Raw genomic sequence first — 25593 nt, forward strand, 5'->3', positions numbered from 1 at the left:
TGGCATGGTTAAACTTGATATGAGTTTTCTGGTAGTAAGTATATTAACTAATGTCAGAGCCAGAACACTTCCTTGGGGAAATAAATTTTGTTGTCTTCCATTGACTTGTATGTCCTTCAAAATCCATAAAATATTTGCAATTCTGAAGGAGATTTTCTGCAGTGCAGATAAAATTAGTCTTTAGTTTTGTCATAAACTGTTTTAAACAGGATTCTCTGTTCAATTATCTGAAACGCTGCTGTGAGGTGAATAAATGCTACCACCATTATTTTCTGTTTCTTAAAGCCATTCTTGGTATGCTATGTAAAATTCAGAACTTGAGATGTGCAGCTCCTATCCAATCTACAGTCAGTTTGTTGTGTGATCAAATAAAGATTGATAGTGTCATTTGATTATGGAGTATCATTTTTCAAGCAGTTTATATGGCAGAGCAGTGAGATGGGCATATAATTCTTGGAATGATCTTGCTCCTTACTCAGTTTCAAAAGACTATCACTTGGGCTTTTTTTTCAGATTTTTACTAATTTGTATGATGTGTCGCATTTATTCACGAACTCTGTTAGCCATTTCCTTGTTGTATTACCAAATTTTTCAGTTCTCTCAGTGAGGATGTCATTGTGGCTTGCTTATTTAAGATTTTTACATTTATTTATTGCTTTGTTGAGATCCACAAGTTAAATGTTTTTTCCCAGACCTTTTGTATCTTGTTGGGGTTGACAGTAAGTTTTCTTTTCTTCCTTTGGGGTTAGACACTTTGGTTGTACCGCTCTTGAGCACTAACAGTATGATGTAATCAGGTCTGATGTTTTTTGTATTGTCACTTTAGTAGCATATTTGACAAGACATTTTAGGAGCAACCAGGCTTTTTGGCAGTTTCTTCTAATAATATGTTCATTCAGCAGTTTCAGCCATTGTTCCTTCCTTATTGCCTCTGATATGCCAGAGGTAATATTTTGAGCTTTTGTGATGATTTCTTGGCTGAAGTGATCTTGTATGTAGAGATCTAGTATTCCTGTTAATAAGTAGCTATTTTGAGAGTAGGCCCTCATATGCAGTTTGTCCTGCATCCTCAGGGAATGGCAGCAAATGAACAGATTTTACTGGCTTCCACAGGTACCTCATGCTTCTCAGACATTACTTCGACATCCGCATTTTAATGAAATTTGGCTAGTTTGCTTTTTTGAAATCTATACCATATTCAATCTTTGGTGGTCAATGGCTTCAAAAATTTAGGCCATAATGGGTTATGCTATGTATTTGGTATTTGCATGTGTATTTTCCACAGTAAAAAAATGGGGGAAGTTCCCAATTGTGGAGGAGGAATGTGTGCTATCAGGGTTGCCACAAGTTCAGGAAATCAGGGAATTTCTAACATATCAGGGAAATTTGAAGTGGCTGGAGACAGCAGTCATGTGTGCATGAGTTGTGTTGGAGTGATTATGTGAAAGTGTATGTGCTCTCGTTTTCTGCCAAAGTCTATGACTGAAAGCTTAATTGTGAGAGTGTGATTGTATTTTCTGCATGCCTGTCTGTGGCTCAGTGATCATCTTCACAGTGAGTTGCTATCTATCCTCATTGGTATTGATTCTAAGAGTATTTGTGCAAGTTGCCTGTTGCTTAGATTGATCACTGCAGTTTCATTTCTTCATCATGGTGACTGTGATGTGTGAATAGCTGGCCACACGAGTAGACTTCCACGATGGGCAAAAAACGCAGGCCATTTCTGTGGGTATCTCTAATGGATCGGGCCCACTGATCTGAAGCCCATCCGTTTCCTACTAAAGATCTACCTGTTGGATCTAGTCTCGCTGATCTACCCACAGGCTGGGTCTGTTTGTGTGACAAAATTTGTAAGGGAAAAATGCTGAAACTTGTCTGGAAATCAGGGAATTTCAGTTGGGGAAACTTGTGGCAACCATGGATATGCTTCAGTCCAGACTGACAGAGCATCTCCATTTGTATCAAGTTGACATCCCTGCAAGTCACTATGGCTGTTGAAGTTGCTTTTTGATTATTGAAGTTTTCTACTGTGCTGAATTCAAAATATTTGTTTGGAAGCTTGTACAAAGATATTACTATGCAGGTACGTTTGCTCTAATGTGATGATTTCAGTACTGTATCATTTAGCAATAAAGGAGACAACTCACTGAAAGGCAGGAGCACTGCGCCTTCAACAGATATACACACAAAAGGTACAGAGCTTTACTTTGCTAGCTTTCGGGAATGAAATTCCTTACTCAAGCTGGACAAGGACTGCCCTACATAACGTAAAAATAGATCCTCACCTGATCATCCTTCCAGCAGACAAAGGTTCCACCACTCTGAAATCCTTAGGCACTTCCCATAATCTCTCCCCTGAATCCATCTCCCTGCTGAGCCCAAGAACAGCCCGCACACCCATCGTCTACATGCTGCCCAAAATCCACAAACCTAACAATCCTGGGTGCCCCATTTTGGCTGGTTACAGTGCCCCAAACAAAAGAATCATGGCCCTTATTGACCAGCACCTGCAACCAACTGTCAAAAACCTAGTCTCCTACATTAAAGATACCAACCACTTCCTGCACTGGCTCTCCACCATCCACACACCATTACCTCCCGGGTCCCTACTTGTTCACTATAGATGCAACCTCCTTACATACCAGCATTCCTCATGCCCTTGGCCTTGCCCTGATTGAGCACTGCCTCTCCCAATGCCCTGCAGATTCCAAACCCACCACTTCATTCCTGATACACCTAACCAACTACATATCAATCCATAACTACTTCACATTTGAAGAGAAGGTACAGAAACAAATTCATAGCACAGCCATGGGCACCTGCATGGCACCCCCCTACCCCAACCTCTTCATGGACTATCAAGAGGAAAAATTCCTAGCTTCCCAAAACTTGAAACCCCAGGTGTGGTTCAGGTTTACTGATGACAGTTTTATAATCTGGGTCCAAGACCAGGACACATTAAACTCATTCCTCCACAATCTCAACACCTTTTCTCCCATCCATTTTACCTGCTCCTCCTCCATCTGGCCACCTTCCTAGATGTCAATCTCCTTCTTTCAGATGGCTCCATCCACACCTCAGTCCACATCACACTCACCAATCACCAACAGGCCTGCACCTTGACAGCTGCCACCCCATCCACACCAAAAGGTCCCTTCCTTCCAGCCTGGCCACCCATGGCAGACACATCTGCAGTGATGAGAACTCCCTCACCCAGTATGCTGAAGGCTTTACAAAAGCCTTCGCTGACAGGCAATACCCCCTAGATCTAATATACAAACAGATCTCCCGTCCCATGTCTCCACACACGTGATCCTCACATCCATCCCAAGGACCAACCACAAAGAAGTGCCCCCCTGGTCACCCAATACCACCCAGGACTGGAACGACTGAACCATGTCCTTTATCGGGGCTTTATCTATGATGATGCCCTGAAATGACGGACATCCAACCCAAGATACTTCCATCTCCTCCCAAAGGGATGTTCTGCCACCCACCCACCCACCCACCCACCCACCCTCCATAACATCCTAGGCCATCTCTATGTCACTTCCACCTCCAATCTCCTTTCAAAGGGATCATACCTTTGTGGAAGACTCCAGTCCCATCACAGGCTTATCCTACGCCATCAGAGGCTGGGCCACCTGTGAAAGCAGCCATGTTATCTACCAGTTCTGCTGCAATCACTGCACAGCATATTACATTGTTATGACAACCAACCAGAATGAACAGCCAGTCAGACTGTTGCCAAAAACAAGATGGACCACCCAGTTTCACACCATGCAGCAGAGCACAACATGGGAGATTGCGGCAGCTGCTTCACAACCTGTGCCATCTGGATCCTCCCCAAAACCACCAACTTTTCTGAGCTGCACAGATGGGAGCTACCCTTCAACACATACTTCGCCTCTGTAACCTCCCTGGCGTAAACCTATGGTATTTCACTTCCGCCCCCCCCCCCCCCCAAAAAAAAAATACCACAAATTGTATGTCTCTCTCTCTCTCTCTCTCTCTCTCTCTCTCTCTCTCTCTCTCTCTGTGTGTGTGTGTGTGTGTGTGTGTGTGTGTGTGTGCGCGGGCATGGGCATGGGTGTGGGCGTGGGCGTGGGCGTGTGCGTGTGCGTGTGCGCGCCTGTCCACACCACCTCTTTCCCATTACCCCTACCCAATAAGTGTCAGCTAGTTATGTGCTGCTGCCTTTATGTGGGCCATCGCCTCTATTCTTAAATAATTTGTTATTCTCAATGAGAACTCTCCGTACATTATGATTTCAGTACTGTCTTGTTTTGGGTGTATGACTGAACGCACTTGGCTGTCTGGCTTCATGAAATAGTATTACATATTGTATACATGTTGTTTTTCCACAATCAGTTTCTATATTGTTATTTCCCCCTCCCACATGAACCATGGACCTTGCCGTTGGTGAGGAGGCTTGCGTGCCGCAGGGATACAGATGGCCGTACCGTAGGTGCAACCACAACGGAGGGGTATATGTTGAGAGGCCAGACAAACGTGTGGTTCTTGAACAGGGGCTGCAGCCTTATCAGTAGTTGCAGGGGCAACAGTCTGGATGATTGACTGATCTGGCCTTATAACAATAACCAAAATGGCCTTTCTGTGCTGGTACTGCGAACGGCTGAAAGCAAGGGGAAACTACGGCCGTAATTTTTCCCGAGAGCATGCAGCTTTACTGTATGATTAAATGATGATGGCGTCCTCTTGGGTAAAATATTCCAGAGGTAAAATAGTCCCCCATTCGGATCTCCGGGCGGGGACTACTCAAGAGGATGTCGTTATCAGGAGAAAGAAAACTGGCGTTCTACGAATCGGAGCGTGGAATGTCAGATCCCTTAATCGGGCAGGTAGGTTAGAAAATTTAAAAAGGAAAATGGATTGGTTAAAGTTAGATATAGTGGGAATTAGTGAAGTTCGGTGGCAGGAGGAACAAGACTTCTGGTCAGGTGACTACAGGGTTATAAACACAAAATCAAATAGGGGTAATGCAGGAGTACGTTTAATAATGAATAGGAATATAGGAATGTGGGTAAGCTACTACAAACAGTATAGTGAATGCATTATTATGGCCAAGGTAGATACGAAGCCCACACCTACTACAGTAGTTCAAGTTTATATGCCAACTAGCTCTGCAGATGACGAACACTGAAGAAATGTATGATCAAATAAAAGAAATTATTCAGATAATGAAGGGTGAGAAAATTTAATAGTCATGGGTGACTGGAATTCGAGAGTAGGAAAAGGGAGAAAAGGAAACGTAGTAGGTGAATATGGATTGGGACAAAGAAATGAAAGAGGAAGCCGCCTGGTAGAATTATGCACAGACCACAATTTAATCATAGCTAACACTTGGTTCAAGAATCATAAAAGAAGGCTGTATACATGGAAGAAGCCTGGAGATACTGACAGGTTTCACATAGATTATATAATGGTAAGACAGAGATTTAGGAACCAGGTTTTAAATTGTAAGACATTTCCAGGGGCAGATGTGGACTCTGACCACAATCTATTGGTTATGACCTGTAGATTAAAACTAAAGAAACTGCAAAAAGGTGGGAATTTAAGGAGATGGGACCTGGATAAACTGAAAGAACGAGAGGTTGTACAGAGTTTCAGGGAGAGCATAAGGGAACAATTGACAGGAATGGGGGAAAGAAGTACAGTAGAAGAAGAATGGGTAGCTCTGAGGGATGAAGCACTGAAGGCAGCAGAGGATCAAGTAGGTAAAAAGACGAGGGCTAGAAGAACTCCTTGGGTAACAGAAGAAATATTGAACTTAATTGACAAAAGGACAAAATATAAAAATGCAGTAAATGAAGCAGGCAAAAAGGAATACAGACGTTTCAAGAATGAGATCGACAGGAAGTGCAAAATGGCTAAGCAGGGATGGCTAGAGGACAAATATAAGGATGTAGAGGCTTATCTCACTAGGGGTAAGATAGATACTGCCTACAGGAAAGTTAAAGAGACCTTTGGAGATAAGAGAACCACTTGTATGAACATCAAGAGTTCAGATGGAAACCCAGTTCTAAGCAAAGAAGGGAAAGCAGAAAGGTGGATGGAGTATATAGAGGGTCTATACAAGGGCGATGTACTTGAGGAGAATATTATGGAAATGGAAGAGGATGTAGATGAAGATGAAATGGGAGATGCGATACTGCGTGAAGAGTTTGACAGAGCACTGAGAGACCTGACTCGAAACAAGGCCCCCGGAGTAGACAACATCCCATTAGAACTACTGACAGCCTTGGGAGAGCCAGGCCTACCAAAACTCTACCATCTAGTGAGAAGTGTGAGACAGGCGATATACCCTCAGACTTCAAGAAGAATATAATAATTCCAATCCCAAAGAAAGCAGGTGTTGACAGATGTGAAAATTACCGAACTATCAGTTTAATAAGTCACAGCTGCAAAAAACTAACGCGCATTCTTTACAGACGAATGGAAAAACTAGTAGAAGCCGACCTCAGGGAAGATCAGTTTGGATTCCGTAGAAATACTGGAACACGTGAGGCAATACTGTCCCTACGACTTACCTTGGAAGCTAGATTACGGAAAAGGCAAACCTACGTTTCTAGCATTTGTGGACTTAGAGAAAGCTGTTGACAATGTTGATTGGAATACTCTCTTTCAAATTCCGAAGGTAGCAGGGGTAAAATACAGGGAGCTAAAGGCTATTTACAATTTGTACAGAAACCAGATGGCAGTTTTAAGAGTCGAGGGACATGAAAGGGAAGCAGTGGTTGGGAAGGGAGTGAGATACGGTTGTAGTCTCTCCCCGTTGTTATTCAATCTGTATAATGAGCAAGCAGTGAAGGAAACAAAAGAAAAATTCGGAGTAGGTATTAAAATCCATGGAGAAGAAATAAAAATGTTGAGGTTCGCCGATGACATCGTAATTCTGTCAGAGATAGCAAAGGACTTGGAAGAGCAGGTGAACGGAATGGGTAGTGTCTTGAAATGAGGATATAAGATGAACATCAACAAAAGCAAAGGGGGGATAATGGAATGTAGTCGGATTAAGTCGGGAGATGCTGAGGGAATTAGATTAGGAAATGAGACACTTAAAGTAGTAAAGGAGTTTTTCTATTTGGGGAGCAAAATAACTGATGATGGTCGAAGTAGAGACAATATAAAATGTAGACAGGCAATGGCAAGGAAAGTGTTTCTGAAGAAGAGAAATTTGTTAAAATCGAGTGTAGGTTTAAGTGTCAGGAAGTCATTTCTGAAAGTATTTGTATGGAGTGTAGCCATGTATGGAAGTGAAACATGGCCAATAAACAGTTTGGACAATAAGAGAATAGAAGCTTTTGAAATGTGGTGCTACAGAAGAATGCTGAAGATTAGATGGGTAGATCACATAACTAATGAGGAAGTATTGAATAGGATTGGGGAGAAGAGAAGATTGTGTCACAACTTGACCAGAAGAAGGGATCGGTTGGTAGGATATGTTCTGAGGCATCAAGGGATCACCAATTTAGTATTGGAGGGCAGCATGGAGGGTAAAAATCGTAGAGGGTGACCAAGAGATGACTACACTAAGCAGATTCAGAAGGATGTAGGTTGCAGTAGGTACTGGGAGTTGAAGAATCTTGCACAAGATAGAGTTGCATGGAGAGCTGCATCAAACTAGTCTCAGGACTGATGACCACAACAACAACAACAACATTGTTATTTTGGGGCTTTGATGTTGGCTACCTTCATGTATTTCTTGGACTCATGTCTACTTGACTGACACATATCAGGCAGTAGTTGTCCTTGCATGGTGAAGTATGTTCTATGAGGGCTGTTAAAAAAGTAAGGTGACTTTTCAGATTGCACAGGCAATATACGTTCAATTATTGATCTATTATTTTTTTTGTTATGTTGGGACACATGTTTCAAACATATGTTCACAGTTTCAAGTGTACAGCATACTTTGTTTGTTTTTGACAGTTAGAAAGGTTAGATGTGTTTTACTGTCCGGAACCGCACTGCTGCTACGGTCGCAGATTCAAATCCTGTCTCGGGCATGTATGTGTGTGATGTCCTTAGGTTGGTTAGGTTTTAGTAGTTCTAAGTCTAGGGGACTGATGAGCTCAGATCTTAATCCCCATAGTGCTTAGAGCCATTTTTTGTTTTAGTGTACTGAGCGATTTTCGATTATAAAAAATAGAGCAAAGAAATTGCATCAAATATTGTGTGGAAAATGGAATCAAGTGCTATAAAGCACTTGAAATGTCGACAGTGGCATGTGGTGAGGCTGGTCTAAGTAAAAAAATGTTTAGAAGTGGTACAGTCATGGACAAAACGAGCTAGACCCCTCGCCTTTTCGTTATGCTGATCTGCATAGCTTTAAAGTCTGCTACACTGCATAACAGTCAAGGTGACAAAGTGCTGCCAACATACTGTGCACAGGTGTGAAAATGAACTACTATCCGAACTTTGCCAAACTCTTTTTCAGTCATTTGTAAGACTATATTAATGCTGATTAGTGTCAACATTCAGACCAGTCATACTGGATTACTGTTGCTGACCTACCATGAAATTGTGCAAATTTAGCAATGCATGAAGATTCATAACAAAATTCAGTCAAAAATCATTCAGAGCCACACTTAAGTCAATTCAATTATTGACATCCACAGGACGCCAGTACAGAATAAAGGTAGCATTAAAATGTATTGGGGGTGCGAGAATTTCTTAAAATTGCTTTACTGATAGTCTGTCTGCCTTCATCGAGATTAGAACTGAAAACAAACCAGACCTCCCTTGCAGTAGCAAACACTTTTCACTACGCTAGCAGACCAGACAACCCAGGCAAACAGCCCTCTGTTATTACCCCAGACATGAATAAGCCGGCAATTTTGCAATGAAATTGGCAAAATTGTTTGCAGTTTCTGTTGCATGGAGCTTTCTGGACTCAAAAACCTGAATTTTCTACCTTTATGTTACCACTTGTATGACAATCATTAGGAATGTTTATCGCAGTAACAAAATACTGTCATTAGTGAGTAAATTTAGTAGGATAATTCTGCACCACCCCAGGAAATAAATGGCGACATAGCTGCCAAATGTGTACTACAATGTTTCGATTTCTCCATTAGACTCGTCACAGCCAGATAATGTTCATTAGTCAAAGTGTTTCTTAAGCTAGCTAGCAATGGGAATGTTCACACTTTTAAAATGTGGTGGCATTAATACTGGGATCCGAATTACCACGTGTACAGGCAAATGGATTTTATTTGCATTCCTGTAAATGGTATTTGGATTGAAAGCATAGCTACGAGTAATATGCTGATGTATCGACTGCAACTAGAACATTTTGAATGAAGAGTAGAGGGAATTATTTATGTGGCCCTCATCTTCAGTAACTGTCATAGCTATTTTCGTTGTTAGTATTTCGTCACCTAGATCGGTAAAAATGGAACCCTCCTTGTCTACTAGTCTCACTTTCTTGACCATCTATCTGTCTACCCAACCCTTAAAACCCGTTTACCTCAAGTACGGGTAGGCATAATAGGTGGAAATGTATCGCACTTCCTGCATTATACAGTCCCTTGGTGAGCTTCTAACTACATCCACATATATACTCCACTAGCCATCAAGCAATGTGTGGCAGAGGGTGCAATTCGCGCCAAAGTCATACTCCCCCCTCCCTGTTCCACTTGCGGATCGTGCAAGGGAAAAACGACTTTCTGAACGCCTCAGTATGAGCTTTAATTTCCCTTATCTTTGAATGGTGATCATTGCGCGATTTGAAACTTGGTGGTAATAATATATGCTCTGCATCCTCAGCGGAGATCGGATTTCGGAATTTAGTGAGCAGCCTCTTCCGTTTAGTGCATCATCTATCTGCAGGTGTGTCCCGCTTCATACTTTCTATGAGATTTGTAACAATCTCGCGATGGCTAAATGTACCAGTCATGAATCTTGTCGCTCATCTTTGGACCCTCTCAATCTCTTGAATCAGACTCAACTGGTAAGTGCCCCATACAGACGAACAATACTCTAAGACTGGCCGAACTAAAGTACTGTAACCAATTTCCTTTGTTGAAGGACTGCATCACTTCAGGATTCTACCAATAAACCACAATCTAGAGTTTGACTTGCCTGTTACTTGTGTAATCTGATCATTCCATTTGAGATCATTTTGAATAGTCACACCCAGATACTCGACGGATGTTACCGCTTCCAAAGACTGGGCATTTATTTTGTATTCTTAATGGGGATTTTCGCCTTGTTATATGCAGTATGTTACACTTTCTAATATTGAGAGATAACTGCCAGTCATTACACCATGCATTATTTTCTGCAAATCCTCTCTGATTTGTTCACAACTTTCTTGTGATACTACTTTTCTGTAGACTACAGCATCATCAGCAAACAGATTAATGCAGCTGTCAGTACCATCAACCAGATCGTTTATGTAAATCTTAAAAAGCAGCGGACCTATTACGCTACCCTGGGGCCCACCTGAAGTTAAGCTTATTTCTATTGAAGTCACCCCATTCAGGACGACATATTGCTCTTTGTTTGTTAGAAAACTTTCTATCCAACCACATATGTTATCGGATAGACCATAAGCCAGCACTTTTTGGAGCAAGCGACCATGCTGAACTGAGCCGAACGCCTTTCGAAAGTCGAGAAATATGGCATCGACCTGGGAGCCAGTATCTAGAGCCTGTTGTATATCATGTATAAAGAGGGCCAGCTGTGTCTCGCATGACCGCTGTTTCCTAAAACTGTGCTGGTTTCTGCAGATGAATTTCTCAGAGTCTAGAAAAGTCATCATGTCTGAACACAAAATATGTTCCATGATTCTACAAGAAATCAGTGTCAGTGAAATTGGCCAGTAATTATGTGCATCCGATTTTCTCCCCTTTTTATAGATTGCTATGACCTGGGCCTTCTTCCAGTCCCATGGAACTTTCCACTATTCCAATGATCTCTGATAGATGATGTATAAGAATGGTGCTATATTTGTAGCATAGTCAACACATAATATTATGGGGATACCACCATCTGGGCCAGATGCCTCCCTGGCACCTAAGGGTAGTAACTGTTTTACAATCCCAGATACACTAAACACTATGTCAGTCATCCTTGCGTATGTTCAATAAATGAACGGGGGAATGGTGATGCAGTCCCCTACCGTAAAAGAGTTTTTGAAAGCTAGATTTAGAATTTCAGTCTTCTGTTTATTATCTCCTGTTACGTTACCCGTACTGTCATAATGAGAAGGTATTGAATTATTTGTAGCATTCATAGATTTTACGTACGACCAAAATTTTGTGGGGTTACTTTTAGAATCTGCAGATAAAATATTACTTTAAAATTTGTTAAAAGAATCTCTCATTGACCTTTTGACAGCTGCTTTCATTTTGCATAATTTCTGTTTGTCAGCGGGGCAGTGACTACGTTTCAAAAGACTGTGCAGAATTCTCTGCTTTCTCAGCAACTTCCTAATATGTTTGTTGTACCAAGGTGAATCCTTTCCCGCCCCTATATTTTTGCTAGGCACAGACTTCTCTAGCACATGGTGGACAATACCTTTAAATTCTGACCAAAGATGCTCAGTATCTTTGTGTCGCGTGGTGAATGCTTGGAGCTGACTATGAAGATATCAGTTTATAACAGTTTTTATTTGCTTTCCCAAAGCAACTTCCACTGACGTAGAAGCCACAATGACATTATGCTTGCTAATAACTGCTTCTAGATTAACTTCTTCAAAAAGATCAGTTCTGTTTGTCACCAAGATATCTAATATGTTCCCATCTCGAGTTGTTTTCTCAACCAATTGCTCAAGGTTGTATGTTGAGAGCACTTGTAGAATATCTTCACACGAGTCTTTGCTTCTGCTCCCTGTGATAAACGTGTAATTTTCTCAGTCAATGGATGCCAGATTAACGTCTCCACCTATAACTAATGGATAATTTGGATGTTTATCTCCTATGTACTCAAGACTTTCCCTGAAACGTTCTGCGGCGTTTGTTGCGGATGCTGGTGGTCAACGCAATCTAAAGATACGACCGTTTATGTAAAGAAAATTAACGCAAAAGGTCAAAAAAAGGCTCTAAACCTACCTAACTGAAGGACATCATACACAGCCATGCCCGAGGTAGGATTCCAACCTGTGAATGAAACAGCCACGCTGTTCGTGACTGAAGCGCCTAGAACTGCTCAGCCACTGCACCGGCGAACCCCTTTTCTCGTCATGTATAATGATAATATATACTGTCTACTGAGGATAAACTGTATTCGCCAGCAACTCAGATAGTTTGATAACGGAACTTTTACGAAGCTACATTCAAATTTTGTTTGAAGTCGTCTTCAATATCCACTTATAAACTTACTTTGTCGTCTTGCCTGTTATACTGTGTAGCAAACTTTAAAGCTGTGCAGATCAGCATAACGAAAAGGTGAGAGGTCTCGCACGTTTTGTCCACTACTGTACAAGCTCTTCCAACAGCCTGAGAAGATGCCAATGGCGAACCTTGCTGTGGACACCCCAGTGCCTCAACATTTGATAACATTGAAGGTGTGAAGAAAATTGTTTTGGAAAATCGTTGGATTACTGTAAGAGAAGTTGATGAGGACATTGGCATATTGGTTGATTCAAGTCATGCAGTTTTTTCCTGATGTTTTGAGCCTGAGATGTGTGTCAGCAAAGTTTGTTTGGAAACTTCTCAATTATGATCAGAAGAACCATTGTATGAGCATCGCTCAGGAACTCTTGAATAACATCAGTGATGATCCTGGTTTGCTCAGAAGGGCATAACTGGTGACGAAACATGGGTTTACGGTTATGATGTTGAAACCAAAGTCCAGTCATCCCAATGGAAGCATCCCAAAGAGTTAAGACCAAAAAAAGCACGCCAAGTTTGATCATATGATAAAAGTTTTCCTCAGTATTTTTTTTAATTACCGTGGTGTAGTGCATCATGTATTTTTGCCTCAAGGTCGTATGGTCAATAAGGAGTATTACCTTGACATTATGCTCCGTTTGTGAAATTCAGTATGCAAAAAATGTCCAAAATTGTGGAAAAACAATTCATGGCTTTTGCATTGCAGCAATGCACCTGCTCATTCATCATTGTTTGTGAGAGGTTTTTTTGGTCAAAACAACAAGACAATCATACCTCAGCCACCATATTCACCGGATATGGCTCCCTGTGATTCCCAAAACTGAAGAGACCTATGACGAGACAAAGATTTTCAACGATTGAGGGAATAAAAACTGCATCACTGGAATTACTCAAGGCTGTAGGAAAAAGTGCTTATGAGAAGTGCTTTGAAGATTGGAAGAAGCGTTGGCATAAATGTATTATATCTGAAGGAGATTACTTTGAAGGGGAAAGGAAAAAGTGCTTATGAGAAGTGCTTTGAAGATTGGAAGAAGCGTTGGCATAAATGTATTATATCTGAAGGAGATTACTTTGAAGGGCACAACATGAACATTAATGAATAAATAAATATTTTTCCATAAAAATATAAAGTCACCTTACTTTTTGAACACATCTCATATTCACAGAAAGTGTACTATAGTTTGAAATTTAAAGCATTCAAAGTCATAGGAGCAGGTCAATAATCATACACTGGGGAATAGCCAATCTCACTTCTTCCCATGTAGATAATAAAATATCCTGTGGATTACTTGAAGAATATAGTATATATATTTCTGCATCCTGCCTTGAATTGCTTGAACAGTGTAGTACAAGTTTCTGCATCATACAGGGTGATCAGTCACTAATGCAATTACTTTTGTGGCTTGCAGCGGGCCAGTGAGGTCAGTTCCTGTGCCCTAAGTGTGGGTGACAGGAGGTTCCCAGTAAATATATTACAATTTGTCGTGTCAATTATTTATAACATACATAACATAAACACTTAAAAATAAAAGTAAATTACTCACCTATATTAAGCAAGGGGAGGCTGGAACTGCCCTCCCTTCATGACACCTGATTAGGAAATTGTTCATTGCATTCTACAATTCCCTCTGTGAGTGGCAGCAATTTCTTGACAAATGCTAGTTTTAAGTTCATGTAAATTGTGTGGATCTGATTTGTACACTTTCTCTTTTAAGACGCCCCCCACCCCCCCTCATCCTCCTCTCCACTCAGAGATAAGAATTGCTGGGGCTTAAATGAGGGAAACGAGGAGGCCACATATTAGAGTTATCGCCATATTAAACATCAGTCATGAATTTCACATAATGAGAATTGACTGTATGTGCTATCCTGCTGGAACGTCATGAAAGCACATTCTCTTTCAGTTAATTCCCCAAAAAGGTTGCAAATTTTTTTCCCATATCTATCACTTAATTGTTTCTGGAAAAATGGGCCTGTTGTTCTCTCAATGCTAATAGCGCACCACATTCCTATTTTTTTGATCATGCAGAGGTGCCTTGTGTATTACATTAAGCTTTTCAGAACTCTGATAATGGCTATTTTGTGAATTAATGTATCCACTTTGTTGGAACCATGATACATCTGAAAAGTAGATTTAGGTGAGGGTCAGTCTCTCCATTATGCATGCTATTCAAAATACATTCACAGAACTGCAACCTTTTTGCAGGGCTACCCTGTTTAAAGTTCTCACACTGCAGTAATTTTATAGGGCTGTAACATCTGATCTTTGTAGCTGGTTGAACAGAGCCATAGGAAATTCACATTTGCTGAGAAAGATGTCAAACTGATTTTCTAGCCCTATCCAGAGCACGCCCATGCTTATCCAGAATTTGTTCTGTGAGTACTGTATGTAGTTGTCTATGTTTCAGATAAGTAACACTTCCCCTATTGTGAAATTTATTTATCAGTTCATGAATCATACTCTGATTAGGTGCTTGAATTACAGGAACTTTTTCTTGAAATAATCTCCCTACTGCACTCTGTGACTCTGCACACTTCTATGAATGATACATGAATACTCTTTGGTGAATAGAATAGTTGTATTTTGACATTTCACTTGAAACACTTTCACTTAATATACTGTACTGCATCACCTAACAAAAATCTGCTATCTTTGGAAACAAAGGCCTTTCAGCCGAGAAGAAATGTACTACCTATCAGTGCCACAGCAGGCTGGCAGCCAACGGAGCAACAAAATCCCCACCAGACAGTTGCATTAAGGATTAATCACTCTGTACTTATTAAACAAGAAACCATTCAGGCACTTCCTTATCTAGGTGTTTCATAGAAACTTAGCGTCTTTAGTAAACTTTTATGATTCCCACAATCAAATGTTTAGGATAAGTCATAGAGCTTAACTTCTTACACACTTTGTTACTTATTCAGTGAATTTGTTAATAGCATCTCAGTACAATGACCCTTGTGATTGCCAAACTATGATTGACTGAATATTTCGTTATTGCACAGGTAGTGACAAATTTTTGAGAACATTACCTTCTTATCTCTCTGACTGCTGGTTAGATGCTGTCTTCCCTGCTGAGTTGTATGTACCTAATCTATCTATAAGTGCCAAGTTCTGTGCATTGGAGCCACTGTCTGGTGCTGAGTTACCAAATGGCAACCCTCATCTAGTGTCGAGTATTTCTGGAGTGCTAGCAGTAATTGGCATTATGTCTTGACTTAGGCCGCTGCTCATATGAACAAAATATAGTGACTGTAAACATTATTTAGAGCAATGTTTGACTTAGAAGCCTCTCTAAAAGTTTTGTACTTTTATGGTAAAACTGCAGGGGCATTGAAAATTGATTTTTTTAAAAAAATAATTACACATTTTTCAGCAGTTTCTTACATGATTTGACTACTAGGCTATGATGAAAGTGTTTGGCTGCTTCTTAGTCATTTCTCTTTCCATTGCTCCATCCGCACTACCTGATTGTAGTATTTGTTCTCCATGTTCTACTAACTCAAGAAATGAATAAATATGTTAATAGTTACAAAGATAGTTTATGAACCACTTGTCATTGGCTGCTCTTTGATGGAATTCTAAGTTTAGTGTTTTTGTATGCAGTACATCCTCTAAGCTTTACAGTGAATGAGATATACAGAATGCTTGTGATATATTCTCTAGCACATTGTGATTGATAGTGATCTACTGAAATAACTTTTTCGCTTCATCAGTGTTGACTGTGAGAGTTGTGATTGTTTCATGTATGATTTGTTCCTTAGACTGTAGCAGAATGAGTGCTAATTATATCTGTCATCAGATCGGTTATTGGCAATCCAAGAAAATCTGCCAAACCCAAAAATTTTAGGTATGTGAATAATTTTTGTTGATATGCAATTACTGGAAATGATGGCACCTTGTACATTTTGTTTAAGTGGTGTAATGTATGCTGCATTTGCTGTTTTCCTTTATATTTTGTGTACGAAATATACAACAAATGAAACTGCCCATCTGTGAAGTTATTAGACAGTAATTTATATGCCAAGAAGGTTCAAAATCAGGAACTCTAAATGTCAAAATACTGTTTATGCACACTTCATATATTATCCATCTTTGAAGTTGATAAGGGCTTCAGGCCAGCATTTGCAAAGATTAGAAGCCAGTTTGTATTTAATTTTATCAAAAGAAAGCATCACTCAAGAGAACTAAAATTATGAGATAGAATTATTGGCCAAAAGCTGTCTTCAGAAGAGGAAATTTTACGTCTTGGAAAGTAAGCGCTGGCCAGAGCAATCATGTCTCATGATTTTGTATTTAGCTTATGTTTCATAAATAATGGTTTGAGAAATGCCTCTATGTTGTCACTCCTGCACAGTTGAAGAAATTAGTACTTTTTCTTTGCATTGTAAGTTAAGAAACAGAGTGAAGCATGTTATGGTAGGTTATGTGTTTTGATGATGATTTTGAAAAGCTGCACACATATGCGTCAACACTCTTCTTGCCATGTTTCCTAAGAAAATCATTTGGAATTTGCATTCCAGTAGATGGTGGAAGATTTTCTGATTAGAGAATTTTTCTCCGCCATCTGATCTCTGTTCGTTTGCAAAAGTTCCTACAATTCTCTTACCAGAGATAGAAGAAACTCTATGCGATTGCAGTCTTTCTCGGCGTATTCCATTGATGAAATCTTCTCGGGTTATCAGCCGAGTGGTGGCGTCGTCTTGTCGCAACGTTTCGATGAGTTTCGTACCCATCATCTTCTGGCGAAGTGTCGGGATGCTGTGTTCCACCTATCTATATAGTTGTTAGACGTGATGCCGCAGTTTGCTAACTTGCGGCACCCTGTCAACACGGCGAGGACAAAGCGCATATTACGACGGGCTGGTTCAGCCTTGGTACGGGAACACATACGTGTGACCAGAATGGAACTCGACAAGAACGCCAAGACTTTGCTCACTCACCACCTGTTCCTAGCTTCCACTCTCCCAGCACACACTTGGGAGTGGCTGGACGGCAATACGTACGCTAGCAGTGAGCTCCACAAGAAGAAAGATACCAACAAACAGTGCGATAAGTTCCTCAGACTTCCGGGCGGACGTCAACAGGAGGAGAAAGCCAGCAAGACTAAGACCGTCATCAACTTGACAGGAAGAGCACTGGATGAGCCAACGATCTCCGTGCTGTCGAAAGGTCTGAACTTTGCTCCGGTTCCTAGGACGTTACCAAAACGTGACATCATCAGCAACGTCGAGCAAGCTATACGTGGACTCCCTCTGAGAGCAGCCGAGGAAGTGAGGAGGGAGACCAGTAGGGTACTCGAGAAAGCAAGAATGCCAAAGAACAACATTACGGCAGAAGAGCGCAGGGCGCTGTTGAACCTTCGCGATGACAAAGATACAGTGGTCTTAGCAGCAGACAAAGGTAATGCGACGGTCCTTCTGAAGTCAGAAGATTACTGGCAGAAGATCGACACGCTACTACAAGATCCAGCATACAAAGAAGTGGGGAAAGATGCGACTGCTTCTGTTACACGCAAGACCATTGATCTTCTCAACAGCTCAGGACTCGACAGAAACACCACCAGGAAGCTTTACCCTCGGGCACCGGCTCCACCGCGACTGTATGGCCTCCCGAAGATTCATAAGGAGAATGTCCCTCTACGTCCCATACTGAACACCATAAATTCTCCGACGTATGGGGTAGCCAAGCACCTAGCACAGCGGTTAAAACCACTCGTGGGTCACTGCCCTCATCATGTCAAGAACTCGACCGAATTTGTTAAGGTACTCCAAGAGTTACGCCTGGAAGAGAATGATCTACTAGTCAGCTTTGATGTCACTTCTCTCTTCACCCGGGTGCCACTAGAGGATTCCTTGGCTTTACTCGAAGATCACTTTGATGAAGACACACTCAGACTCTTTCGTCACGTGTTAACGACAACGTACTTCAAATGTGGCGGGAGATTCTATGAGCAAACAGATGGTGTTGCCATGGGTTCTCCCCTGGCCCCAGGTATTGCCAACTTATACATGGAACACTTTGAAGAGGTGACACTGAACACCGCCTGCCACAAACCGAAGGTGTTCTACAGATACGTTGATGACACTTTTGTGGTGTGGCCTCACGGCAAGGAACATCTACAAGGGTTCCTACGCCATCTCAATGGCATACATGACAGCATCAAATTCACCATGGAGGTAGAAGAGAATGGTTGCCTCCCCTTCTTGGATATTTTGATCAAGAAAAATCCGGACGGTACGTTGGGACACTCGGTTTACAGGAAGAAGACGCACACGGATTTATATCTGAATGCTCGGAGCTGCCACCATCCGGCACAACGTAACTCGGTACTAACCACCTTAGTACAAAGAGCCAGGTCCATCTGTGACAGTGAGAGTTTGCCGCGTGAGCTAGCACATCTACGGGAAACTTTCCGTAAGAACGGCTACACCGAGACACAAATAGGACGGGCCTTGCGTGCGGACAAGAGGCGGGAGGAGACACCAGTAGAAGACGAAGAAAAACGTGTAGCTTTCCTGCCGTTTGCCGGACCGGCGACAGCCAAGATCGCGAGAATATTAAAGAAGCACGATATAACGACCATCTTTCACGCACCGCGGAAAGTTAAAGATATTCTTGGCTCAACCAAGGACCACCTGGGCTTACAGACGCCAGGAATCTACAGTATTGGGTGCGAATGTGGGATGGAATACATCGGGCAGACACAACGATGTATCTCCCAGCGCTGTGCTGAACACATCAGAAACGTACGACTGGGACAGACTAACAAGTCCGCGGTAGCAGAACACAGCATTACTGAGGGACACACCTTCGAATTCGAAAACACGAAGAAGCTGTGCAGCACCAACGGTTTCTGGGACTCCATCTTCAAAGAGGCAGTGGAGATTCGTCTGCACAACAATTTAGTAAACTGAGACAGCGGATTTCAGCTTAGCGCAGCGTGGAACCCCACACTTGACATGATACGTCAGGAACGCTCCGATCGGAAGGCAGCAGCGCCCGCAGACAGAATGGATAGCCACCGGGCCTCGACGCCAGGGCCGCACCGCGGCCCCCCACCACCGGCCGCGACGGGTTCCCCCACCACTGACGCGGCACTCCCTTCCGGAGAAGCGTGATTGGCCGGCCTACAGAGACGGACAACGGTCTAACAACTATATAGATAGGTGGAACACAGCATCCCGACACTTCGCCAGAAGATGATGGGTACGAAACTCATCGAAACGTTGCGACAAGACGACGCCACCACTCGGCTGATAACCCGAGAAGATTTCATCAAAGAAAAAACTCTGTTATTTTGTCTCTTTAACATCCAGTGGAGAGTGTGAGGAATTGAAACATGCATATTCAGAATGTGAAAAATGAACTTTCTGTACAATTTCACAGTCCTATGTACCAGCTTAGTTTAATAGCTTATCAGTATAATAAATTGCCCTACAATAAAGTTTTAATCAGCAAACGGTGGTGGGGCTGGTCTTTTCCATCTCAGTATGTGTATGGCACTGCAGGTTGTGGACGTGCACTTTCTCTTCCGCTGTGAGATTGTCAAGCAGTGTATCTATGGACAAAAATTGGCCTCATCCTTAACTCAGTTTCTTGTTTAGTTTTTGATATGTTGCATCTGGTCCTGCGAATAGAACAACATGGAGTGATTTCATGGCTGTGAAGTCATGGAAAGATGAATGTCATTTTTATCGAATAAATTGTTTACACTATAGTAATTAAAGTAGACTTTTGTTAGTGAAAAGCTTTTAACGTTGGTAAGATTCACTGCATGGCACCTTATGATCCGTATTGACAGTGATCCTTATTTTGAATGAACTTTCTGTTCATGTATTGGCAAAGTTGTCACTTATGTGAGGCTATCTCAACAGTAACTCTAAATGCAGATGAAACTTAATTTCATATAAAATAGGGCTGTTTAACCTTCCGCTGGTTGTGCCAGTATCTATCACATGAGAGGTAAAGCATCACACAAAGTACAGTATGTTGTTGAGCTTCAAGTACTGCTTTCATTTTAAATTTAATGTATTAATTAACATATGTTAATCATTTTGTGTTAAAAGCAGAATGGTTTTTTGGTATCTATTTGTATTAATTTTTTATGCTATAAAAAGAATTTTAATCAAAAAACTTTTGTTGCTCTTTGTATTACAACTGAATTTAATTATTTACAGTTATAAATTGTTGTTATTGACAATTATTGCAGACAGTTTATTTGAAGAGCGAGTTTTACATACAATGTGACCACACATACTACAAGTCATTGTTGCAAAGCTGTTTTTCGACCTCCCATAAATGGTGCATGTCCCACACATTTTTGTCGTTGGAGGGCTCGATGAAGCCGAATTTGAGGCTTGTGGATATTGGAGTTGAAGAAATGCTTTGAGGTCTGTTGGGAGGCAGATAATTGTTCCATCATTAATTCAAGGGACAACATATTTAAAAAAAAATCTATTTAAAACTTGTCATTCATTCTCTTTCAGCATTACATACGTCACCTGGCTATTCACTCGAGCTAATTTATAAGGCAAAACAAATTAATGAGGGTCGCCTCCTTGTTGTATGTGGTACATAATTTTTCCAGCATGTCCACTCCATTATTGGTCCTATTACACTCCAGAATAATGCCTAGTTTACACTTTCTAGGTGTATTTCTCCACCATCATGCATTGTAGACATTAGAATAATTACTATACTTATCTTGGTTACATAAAACACAGGAGTTTGGTCTGTACAGTAACCAAATATTAAAGAATCTAACCTCTTGTCTTCTAGAGCAGTGATGCCTTTGTTTTTTCTTATATTTCCTAAAAGTGTAATACTACTATTATAATGTACATGATCGCCACTTATGAGTTGATATATTTCTATTTGTATTAACTACTCCTCAACAATATGCTTTACAACTTCTTCTGGTGAATTTGAAACGTAGCATGAGCCTAGTATTTGTTTACCAAGATAATATAATTAATAATGATATTAATATAATAGAGGGAAACTTTCCACGTGGGAAAAATATATCTAAAAACAAAGATCTGTGTATGTGTATGTGCGGATGGATATGTGTGTGTGTGTGTGTGCGCGCGCGAGTGTACACCTGTCCTTTTTTTCCCCTAAGGGAAGTCTTTCCGCTCCCGGGATTGGAATGACTCCTTACCCTCTCCCTTAAAACCCACATCCTTTCATTTTTCCCTCTCCTTCCCCCTTTCCTGACGAAGCAACTGCCAGTTGCGAAAGCTCGTAATTCTGTGTGTGTGTTTGTGTGTTTTGTTCATGTGCCTGTCTGCCGGCGCTTTCCCGCTTGGTAAGTCTTGGAATCTCTGTTTTTAATATAAAAACAAAGATGATGTGACTTACGCAACGAAAGCCCTGGCAGGTCGATAGACACACAAACAAACACAGACACACACACAAAATTAAAGCTTTCGCAACCAACGGTTGCTTCGTCAGGAAGAAGCGAAGGAGAGGGAAAGGCGAAAGGATGTGGGTTTTAAGGGAGAGGGTAAGGAGTCATTCCAATCCCGGGAGCGGAAAGACTTACCTTAGGGGGGAAAAAGGACAGGTATACACCAGCGTGCACACACACACATATTCATCCGCACATACACAGATACAAGCAGACATTTGTTAAATGTCTGCTTGTGTCTATGTATGTGCGGATGGATATGTGTGTGTGTGTGTGTGTGTGTGTGTGTGTGTGTGTGTGTGTGTGTCATTCGACCTGCCAGCGCTTTCGTTGGGTAAGTCACATCATCTTTGTTTTTAGATATAATAATGATGTTATTAATATAAGTGCAGTGGAATCCTACCTCCAAATTTCCACATTAAAATTTCTTTACATCTGCCATTGCATACATTTTGATGCATATTTGACAGATTTTGATGGCATATATTGAATCCGTGAACATTTCTTGTTTTTTTGAACAAAGCTGTCAAAAATACTTTCATGTCTTACGGCAGCAAGTTTATGAAGCTTCCTTCTTGAAACTTCCTGGAAGATTAAAACTGTTTGTTTGACCGAGGCTTGAACTCGACCTTGCCTTTGGCGGGCAAGTGCTCTACCTTTTTAATCTGCCTGGAAGTTTTATATGAGCGTACAGTTTGCTGCAGAATGAAAATTTCGTTCTGAAGCTTCCTTCTTTCCTGCCGGGATGTGCTGACATCAAATTGAAAACTCCTCCAACTTAATTGATACCTGCGAGAACTCAAATCCACTCTCAAAAGTGTCAGTCCTGTCAAATTCTTCGCCCACAACTCTTTGACATTAACAATTCATCCCTTTTTCAAGTTGACATGAATAAGAATAGTTTTTCTCTAGTTCAATCAGAGGACTCTCGGGGCCACTCACACATTGGACATAATTTTTCAATTTTTGAATTAGTGTTTCGCAGAATTCCATCAGTCCTGTTTACATCAAAAATTTTCAAAAATACATCAATTGGTAATACAGTAATTTTTGAAAATTTCAGTAAACATGATTTGCTCCATTTTGTAGCTACTTTATTCCCAACATAAAATCTTCAGTTTTTGTTTTGTCTGCATTCTCTCCATTGTTACCCTCTACTTCAGTTTCAGAATCGTGGTCAGCATTTGGTATTTGTTCCTCAATCAAGATGGAATCGCTTTCTTCAGTATTTTAAGTTGATTATTATTGAGCTGTTTTCTCATTCTCTTCTTCTAATTTTTACAAAATTCTAGGAATATCTTCAAGTTTTACTGGACTCCACATAATAAAAACATTCAAAATTTGTACTATTCTACTCAGTAAGATTAACAATAAGAGAAACATAAAAAGAATTGTATTTATGTTCTGTAAAAAACAACTTTATGGAAAATAAACGTGACTGAAAACAATCAGAAAAAGAGCGATTGCACATTGTATTCTGTACAACAGCCAGGCGTATATTAAATAAATTGCTTATGGGCATAAAAGGAGCCACAATAAAGTGGTGAGGAGGGGCAGGCGGCATGTAAGAGTACTTTCATGATGAAGAGTTGGTGCAAATTTTCTGAGAAGCTGATGAGAGGTGATAGGCAATTAAAAACTGCCTGGTTTTGTGCAAAATACAACAGCATGACTGGTGGAGGGTTTAAAAATACAACTCTGACCAGTGATGGTTACTTTTTGCCCTAGTCATGAGAAGGAAAATACAAAAGAAACAATAAAGTTGTTTTTAAATACTGTATCGTTACAGTACTTAGCTTCAGAAAGTGAAATGTTTAGTAATGCCTGCAGACTCTCATAAAAGTAAAAGTGATGACATTATCCTAATTTTTTAGAACTATTAATTCCTTCTTAGGGGATGTAAGAGGGATAGAGTGAGGAGGGTTAAAAAATAAATGTGGTTTACTGCAGGATGAGAGGGGGACACCTGGCAAAAAGTAGCTAAAAATGAGGAGGTAGGCATCAAATGATGAAAAATGTGACAGGCAAGTACTGCAGATAACACACAGAAAGAACAAAAGGTGATGGCAGCAATTCTTCCCCCCCCCCCCCCCCCCTCCCCGCCCACCGATCGTTTCACCTTTGTACAAGTAGCAAGTAGGTTGCAATTATCCTGCGTTTCACTTTAAGCCTTCCCTCCTCCATACCATCTTTTGTGTGTGTGTGTGTGTGTGTGTGTGTGTGTGTGTGTGTGTGTGTGTGTGTTAGAAGCATTAAGTATTTCACGTCCTTTAACTAAGTACTAGCCAGTAATTCTGTGTCATATTTAATAATTTTCTCGATATACATTCCTTTGATACACTTAACCTGTATTTTTGAGCTTTAATGACCTAGAATTCAGTGATTCTTGCTTGCTGGCCATGGTAGGTGGATAAATAGATTGGTTTCTATTGGTTTCTTCCTCTACAGATATCATCTGGTCTAGTATTAGGAATAGCATGAAATAGGACTATTATCTGCCCACTATATGTGGTGGTGAGATCATAAAAATGCGTGCTTAAATGAAGTAAAATGACTTTTTCTTAATGAAATGTGTTGCTAAAACATGCTCCTTTCTCCAGCGTTTCACCATCTGTTTCAGATTCTTTGTATTTTCATGATTGATCAGTGACATCTGTTGTAGGATGAATGAGTGGTTTGCTACACCTTCTGAAGTATACGGTTCAGAACTTCTGCATTGAGTTTCCGGGAAAGAGTCAAAACCATTTTCAGTATCGAAAAATCTGACATACTGTCAAATCTACTATCTCTAGAATTTTTTGTTCTCAATGAATATATAACTGTATTGTTTTCTTGATAAAATGAAATGAGCTTTGCCTTTGTGGATAAGCATAACGAATAGAATAATACCCACAAGCCAATATGACTAAAATCCAGAAACGTAAAGAGAAGATAAAAATATCAACAGGATACTTTCCCTCCAAACAGCAAACATCGGCAAATATTTCAACTAAATAACTCAAACTTTGAAGATCTTTGGGTGAATGCGATAGAAGTACAGCTGTGTCTTAAGATGTCCAAAGCAGTCAAAGGGTTAAAATTTCAGGAAAATGGTGGAAGGAAACTGCTCAGTAATTTTTATACTCACCATTATATGAAAGAGGTCTATTAATGGCTTCTTTTTCCGGTACAGGAAATTACACTGAATTAATGCGTGTCCCATAGAAGATGAGTTATAGTAAGGTTATAACTTTTTACTGTCTTATGGGAAATATTATTATGAGCCCCATATTAATTGCACAGAATTTTCTGCATATTACTGTTTCTGTGTACACCTTGGCTTTGTCTTCTGAAATGTTTGCAGCAAGTTTTCTCACTTATTTAAATGATAATTGTTAAAAATCTATCTAAAGTCTTATATATTGCTTCCATTTTGTTTCATAGAAATAATGATATCTCCTATGACTTATTTCCCTCTTTAACTGTTAATGACGCTCCATATTAATTTGATTTCACTACATGAGCTCCTAGTGTCAAATAAGATCTGTAAATTGTTACATTTTCCAACAAAATATATTATGTTAATGTTGATGCTTTAAGTGATCTGAGGTTTCCCTGAGGATTTCAGAGTGCTGTTTTCAAAGTAGTGCATAGACTATTAACAAACATGATGAATTAATACCCTGCATTGTCATCATTGTACACTTCTCCTTAGAAGCTTTTGTTAATTATGGCATTTTCATTTATTTTATTTAATTTCTCTGTCAGCATCTGGAAACAGTTAATTCAAGCTGCTTATCTCAGTTTTTGTATAACTTCAGTTCAGCATCTGTAATGTTTTT

General features: G+C 40.5%; 1 protein-coding gene across 10 annotated transcripts in view; it reads left to right on the forward strand.

The window, feature by feature from the left end:
* Window positions 1-25593, forward strand: part of LOC126336894 (zinc finger protein 346-like) — a 148631-nt gene that overhangs the window by 37837 nt on the left and 85201 nt on the right. The window lies entirely within an intron of this gene.

The sequence above is a fragment of the Schistocerca gregaria genome, chromosome 2, assembly GCF_023897955.1.
Source record: "Schistocerca gregaria isolate iqSchGreg1 chromosome 2, iqSchGreg1.2, whole genome shotgun sequence".
NCBI lineage: Eukaryota > Metazoa > Arthropoda > Insecta > Orthoptera > Acrididae > Schistocerca > Schistocerca gregaria.